We start from the raw sequence: 6442 nt of genomic DNA, 5'->3' as shown, positions 1-6442 counted from the left end.
TAGAACAAACTCAACATAAATTATAATCAATTTAAACCTTCTAAACATTACTTTATCATTCTTATATTTCTTACAACCAAAAAATCTTCTTCCTGGATTGTCATTTGACCATGGAATTTTCAAATGTGACGGATACTCACATTTACAAAGTGGGTTCATCTTCAATATCTTGGAGAAAATTAGGAAGGAAACCAAGAATATCACTAAGGACTTTAACAATTAAAGAAGAAAATCTAAAATTATACAAAAAGAAAGAGCAATTGTTATGCTTCAATGGAGGAACTTATAAAGAGGAAGAAATGAAAGAATAGCCATTAGGAATATGAAAAATAAAAGGAAAATGTGATTTGGAAGCTTTTTTACTGTTATAGCTTATTAGAGGACCCTTTTTATCCACCTCACACGCCAAAGACCATTTGAGATCACTTCCTGTGCCATGTGGCAGCCGAGGGGGTTTTTAAATTTACTTATCCTAGTGTGGGGGTAATTCGAACCCGAGATAGTTTGGGGAGGAAACTAATAGTCGCGACAAGTTTAGGAGAGTTTTAAGGCATTTTGCATAAAAGTTTTGATGCTTTCAATTTGAGTACTAAATTTTAGTACTGAAATGCAAGTTACCCGTACACCCTACTTTAAAGTTGGATATCAAGCATATTATTATTGCAACTCACTCACCCTATGCACAAATTAAGGAACTTGGTCCCATTTTATTAGAGAAACAACTAAATTCTAGTTTGCAATCTTTTCTTGTCATTCACAAGCCAGGGAAACTTCAAGCAATTAATCATTCACCTTTTTTTCTTCTCAATTAAATGCTCCACAGTCTCTACGAATATTCCCATTCTTGCCACTTTTGACACCAACTCTGGCCCAATTTGGTCATCGCATTTACAAATGCTGCTTGGAAAACTTTGGAGTTGCTAGCCCATAAATCAACAGTTCCTTTAGATCTTTTGTCTGTGAATAACACTTGGTCTGAGGTGAATAAGCCCATTCCCTTTTGTAGGTTTTGGAAGTAAACATTGTCAAAGGTATTGGGTGTGATTGGGTCCAGGTTGATGACTATCTGTGGGTCTACATTCTTTGGGCACATTTGCTGTAATTGGGCTGCAAATGTCTTGCTTAAGGTTGGGTCCACTGGATTTTTAGGGCTAAAGTTGTAAAGCCGGTTGGAAAACTTGTTGCAGTGAGAAGCTCCAAGAGTATGGGCCGCTGTTAAGAGTCAAAAGTTTTTTTATTCTTCTTAAATATTGTGTTCCGTCAAATATCGTCATATAAAATAAAACAAAACGAAAAAAGTAATCTGAATTACCAGAGAGGGCGATCATGTCCGTCTGATCTAAACCATGAGAAGCAAACATGGAGTTGAGTTGATCCAAATTGAACGTTGGCTTTGGCAGGTTGCCTTCCACGTTTGAAGCCTTTGATGTGAAACCATCTAGCCTTCCCAATTCTACAGGATACCTTGGTCCACCCGACTGCATTTTATATTATTATTATTATTATTAATAGTTTTAGGGTACGCGCTTTGCGCGTGTATTTTATATTAATGAAAACATAATTTTTAAAAATTATATAAACAATGTGTTTGAAATTAAAAAATATATAAGTTCCTGAAAACGAATACTGATCCTACTTAGCTAGTTAGATAAAGTCATCAATACTTCATTGTGATTTTTGAGAACTTATGTAGGAATTTCTTACGAAAATTAAAAAAGTAAACTTTTGTCTCTTAAGATATGAGAATGAAAAGATTGGCAATGTAGCTCCAAGAAAAATATTGCTAAGTGAAAATGAGTCTAAAAATGATGTAGGGAATTGTCATTTGTTGATATGAATGCAAAGAAAAAGAAAAATAGTTAATGATACCTCACTAAGATGCATTCTATCTTCTAGTATTTCATTCTTATTGCTACAAAATTTTATCTCTTACCAATTTTACTCTTAAAGTTATATTATAATCAATTTAACTATATTTTCGAATTCTTTCACGGTAATGCTTCTCTTATGAAAATAAATTTATATATTCTAAGAGTTTTGTAAGCTTAAAAATAAATTATTTGTATGATGAATTTTGAAAAGGATTTGATTTGGATTTTTCGCTTATTAGTTAATCAAAGACTTAACAATTAATTTTCAATAGTAGAGGAAAATTTTCTTGTTGATTCAAATTATAGTTTTTATATTTACTTTACATGGATAACATGGAAGCAATTGTAGTTATGAAATAATTATTCAAATAAAAAAATAATACTATTTTAAGTAATTAAACTTTTAATTGATTTTAAATTCTTAAATATTAAGACTTTCTATATTATTTAAATATTAATAAAAAAAGAGATAATTTTAGAGATATCCTCTTATATTTGACTTTGTAACACTAATCTCCCTTGTGATTTACGATATTATATTTATCGCCTTTATTTTAATTTTTTAATAACAATACTTTTAATCTATTTATCATAATAGTAAAAAGTTATCGTTTGACTAAGTTGTCCTTAATTTCTGTTGTACTCCATTATTTAGCTAATTTTATAAACATATTTTATTACGTAGTTTTTAATTTTTGTTGAAATTATTTTAACTATCAATGCTTACGTAAAAAGAAAATAAAGTAAGTGAATTCCGAAAGTATATGTATATGTAAAACTCTTAATTTTGATTTTCTTTTCTTTAACTTTCACTTAAATTAAGTTTTGTAAAATCAATGACAAAAAGAAATGACAATAATAAGCGAGAAGAAAGAGAAGAAAACAAAAAAATGAATAAGTAAAAAAGTGCAATCCCGAAGGAGTTAAAAAAGGCAAACTTGTTTGTTTCTGTTCTTCTTTTCTTTTTCATTTTATTTTCTTTATTTGTCTATTCTGAAAATTAATATTGAAAAATTAACATAGAAGGTTATAATTATGTTAACTTGTCAAAATAAAGAAAGAGTTTATATAAAGTAAAGTTCTAATCGATTTTACTTCGGGACTTTCTACATATTCGGATAAGGAAAAGATTTAATTATATTTAAAAGTTTAGTTAATTTAGAACTCCTAAAAATTAAAGAAAAACTTAAATTACATTCTGATCTAGTGCGAAATCTATTTTTAAAGGGTAAAATAGGCGAACGACATTTTGCTAAGGACTTTCGTGCTTGTAATATAGTATATATTATGCCAATCAAGTGTACATTAAGCCAAAAAAAGGAAAAAAAGAAATAAAAAGATCTAAGTTATATACCAATCATATAAAAATATTGAAATTGTTAGTGTAATAAAAAGAAAGGTAATAATAAAAAGCAGTACGAACGAGCTCAATGACGTCGCGAGTGGCTATAGCGAGAATGTCAGCACAAGAGACCCTATTTTTACAACTTGGGTTTGCGTCAATGGCCGCTTTGGCTTTGACCACAGTGTCAAATCCATCTCCAGCCAATGAAAGATTATCTGGGTGATCTTTTTCTGCTGTGTTCCCTGGTGTAGATGTTATTATCACAGAAGCATCACAGCCCTACGTCCACATAAGAAAGATCATATTAGACTACTATTATTAACTAGTGAAAAACAATATACTTTTGGCATAACTCTACACACACAAAAAAAAGGTCATAAAGTGTCATTGTCCCAAACCATATGAGAAGATAATAGTTCATAATTCTCTCGATCAACAAGGACATTTTAACAATCCTACACGCTCATCACTAAATATTGGAGCTAACGTGAACAATATGACATAGAGTTCGTGAAGAATAATATGGGCCACCCATTTCCGGTCAATGAGAACAATTGATTTTTTTTAAAAAAATGGGGCACCCAAGAAATAAATTAAATTAAGTGAAAATAGAGAGAAAAAAAAGACACACCTATCGGAAATTGTTGAGCTAAGACGGCCTAAAGATCCTCTTAATACGATGTGATATTGTCCGCTTTGGGTCAAGCCCGCATTGTTTTTCCTAAAAGGGTTCACACCATTAAGAGATTTCTACATCTTATATATAGACTCCCAATCTTTTCAGCTACCAATGTGGAACTTTGTTCGCACCACGTGGCTCACTACGACGATTCACAGGTCACTCCCTTGAATTAAGTTCCATGTGACTATTGCCACGATCCACGGGTTAATTTGCGAGATTCACTGTGTGCCACCTACATTGTTAGAGTATTATGGCAACCGAAGCCCACACCTAGTTTCTTCTTGTGTGCTCCCCGCCCCGCATCATCACTTTGCCATCTCCATATTCGTCCCGCCGAACTTGGGTTCTGATACCAGTTGTTGTTAGCCCAAATAATCTCTTAACATTGTGTGATATTGTCTTCTTTGGGCCAAGCCCGCGCGATGTTTTGCCAAAAGGTCTCACACTATTAAGACTATCCAACTCCTTATAAGTAGAATCTTTTTCTTTTCTACTTTTCATGTGGGACTTTGTTCACACACACCCAACAATCTCCCCTTTGAACTAAGTTCCACATGACTCGTCACCATTTATGGCTAATTTGGAGATTAACTGTGTGCCATCCTTATGATCCGAGTATTTATGGTCACTGAAGGTCAAAGGTTGTGTATGCGTCTTCAAAGCTACGGGTAAAGGCCGTAAACCCCGTAGACGGGCAAAGGCACTAAGCCGGCCCCTCGCACCACACTCCATCATCTCCATAGTCCCGCCAAACCATTGGCTCTGATACCAGTTGTTGGGCTAAGACGACTCAAAGATCCTCTTAATACAGTGTGATATTATCCGCTTTGGGTCAAGCCCACACGGTTTTCCCCAAAAGGCCCCACACCATTAAGAGATCCTACACCTATATATAGGCTCTCAATATTTTCACATACTAATGTGAAACTTTGTTCACACACCCAACAGAAATAAATGCATCATTTCAAGAATTATCTTTTTTAAATAAGTCTTTGTTTACTTTCATTTATAATGTGCTCCTTCTCAAGAACAATAGACAAAACTCTCTTCCTTCTTCCCAAAAGTTTTCTATGAAAGGTTATGAGAAGAGCAATAGCGATCTTCAATGAATATTGGAGCAATCTTTTATAACATGTACGGCTTAGACTATGAACTTTTCGATGTAATTCTTATATGTGGCATGTGATTACGTTGACGACTAGCGAAACAAATCTAACATTGGAACAAAACGGTGTCACGCAACACCATTAAGTCAAATTTTTTACGAGATATATGTAGTAATACTGTAAGAAAAGAACAAGATAAAGAAAATAACATTGCATATTGTTGCTTGGCATGTTGGTTAAGTTCCTAATTTTGCTATAAGAGGTTATAGGTTCGAACCTCAACTAGATCATTCTTTTTGGCAAATATTTGAGTCTCTATTATTAAATAAATAATAAATATTAAGAATCGAACGCAAGACCTCTCTTCTAATTTAAGACTCAACAAAACCATTGGACTAAGAGTATTTCTTGTTAGGTAATGTGATAATTAATATATTATTATTTTTCGTTAACCTATAAATATTGACACAACATACAAAAAATTCCTTGTATGCCCCTTAAATATAAATATAAAACAAATATATATTACTTATTTATTTACATGGATTGGGTTGACCCACACGGGTGACTTGATCCAATTTCGTTTAGTTCGACATTACTTTAGTGACCAATATGAGACGTGCCCTGTTCTAGTACCAAATCAAAAACTAACTTAAAAAGAATAAATTAATCCCAAAAGTTAACTCATGATATGATTATCCAGGATCATAGAAGGAGGCCATTACATACCGTTCATTCTCTCGACCAATGTGCAATATTCTAACAGAAACGAAAGTTATGATATGCATTAATTAGTTCGAAGTTTTGATGCATTAATTATTTCGAAGATCTTATGCGAATAATACAAGCTAAGGGAGAACAATATATACCTCAACAAAGCAGTCATGGAAGAAGAGACGGAGAACTGCAGGGACTGTGATAATTATTTGTTGGATTTTCTGATTAACGACATTGCGAACAATGGTTTCAACACTAGGACATGTTTTGGCATAATAGTTGGTCCTGAGTTGAGCAGAAACCAACTCTGGCAAGAATATAGAAATTGACAAAACTGCTATAAGTATATGTAAACCACCCATTTATTTACTTATAGAGGTAAATCTCAAGTTTATGGAAGTTGAAGTTGAAGAAAGGGATAAAAATTTGGTTTACAAATTAAATCTTGAATTTGAGAGACGAGGATTATATAGGGACAGACAAGAGTCCCCATATTAACTAGTTGGCCAAAGAATCTTTCTGACTACACAAAAAGTTGAACTTATAAAAGAAATACTACAAGTCAATCTTTTGTGAAAGATACAGTTAAATGTGAGAATTGTTTAAAAGCCGCCTTACATTTAGTCTTTTCTCTTAGTATTGGTACTTCGATGTGATGCTCTCTTATATATAAGTAGTTTAATTAAGTGAACTTATATAAGCCTGAAATATGAATACAAAC

General features: G+C 32.7%; 1 pseudogene; it reads right to left on the bottom strand.

Moving 5' to 3' along the window:
* Positions 1 to 631: 631 nt before the first annotated feature.
* On the bottom strand, positions 632 to 6235 carry LOC107832324 (peroxidase 51-like; annotated as a pseudogene).
* Between the last annotated feature and the right edge of the window lie 207 nt (positions 6236 to 6442).

This window comes from Nicotiana tabacum, chromosome 14 (genome assembly GCF_000715075.1).
Source record: "Nicotiana tabacum cultivar K326 chromosome 14, ASM71507v2, whole genome shotgun sequence".
NCBI classification, from domain to species: Eukaryota; Viridiplantae; Streptophyta; class Magnoliopsida; order Solanales; family Solanaceae; genus Nicotiana; species Nicotiana tabacum.
Note: the sequence above shows the minus strand (reverse complement) of the source record. Positions and strands in the feature narration are given on the sequence as shown.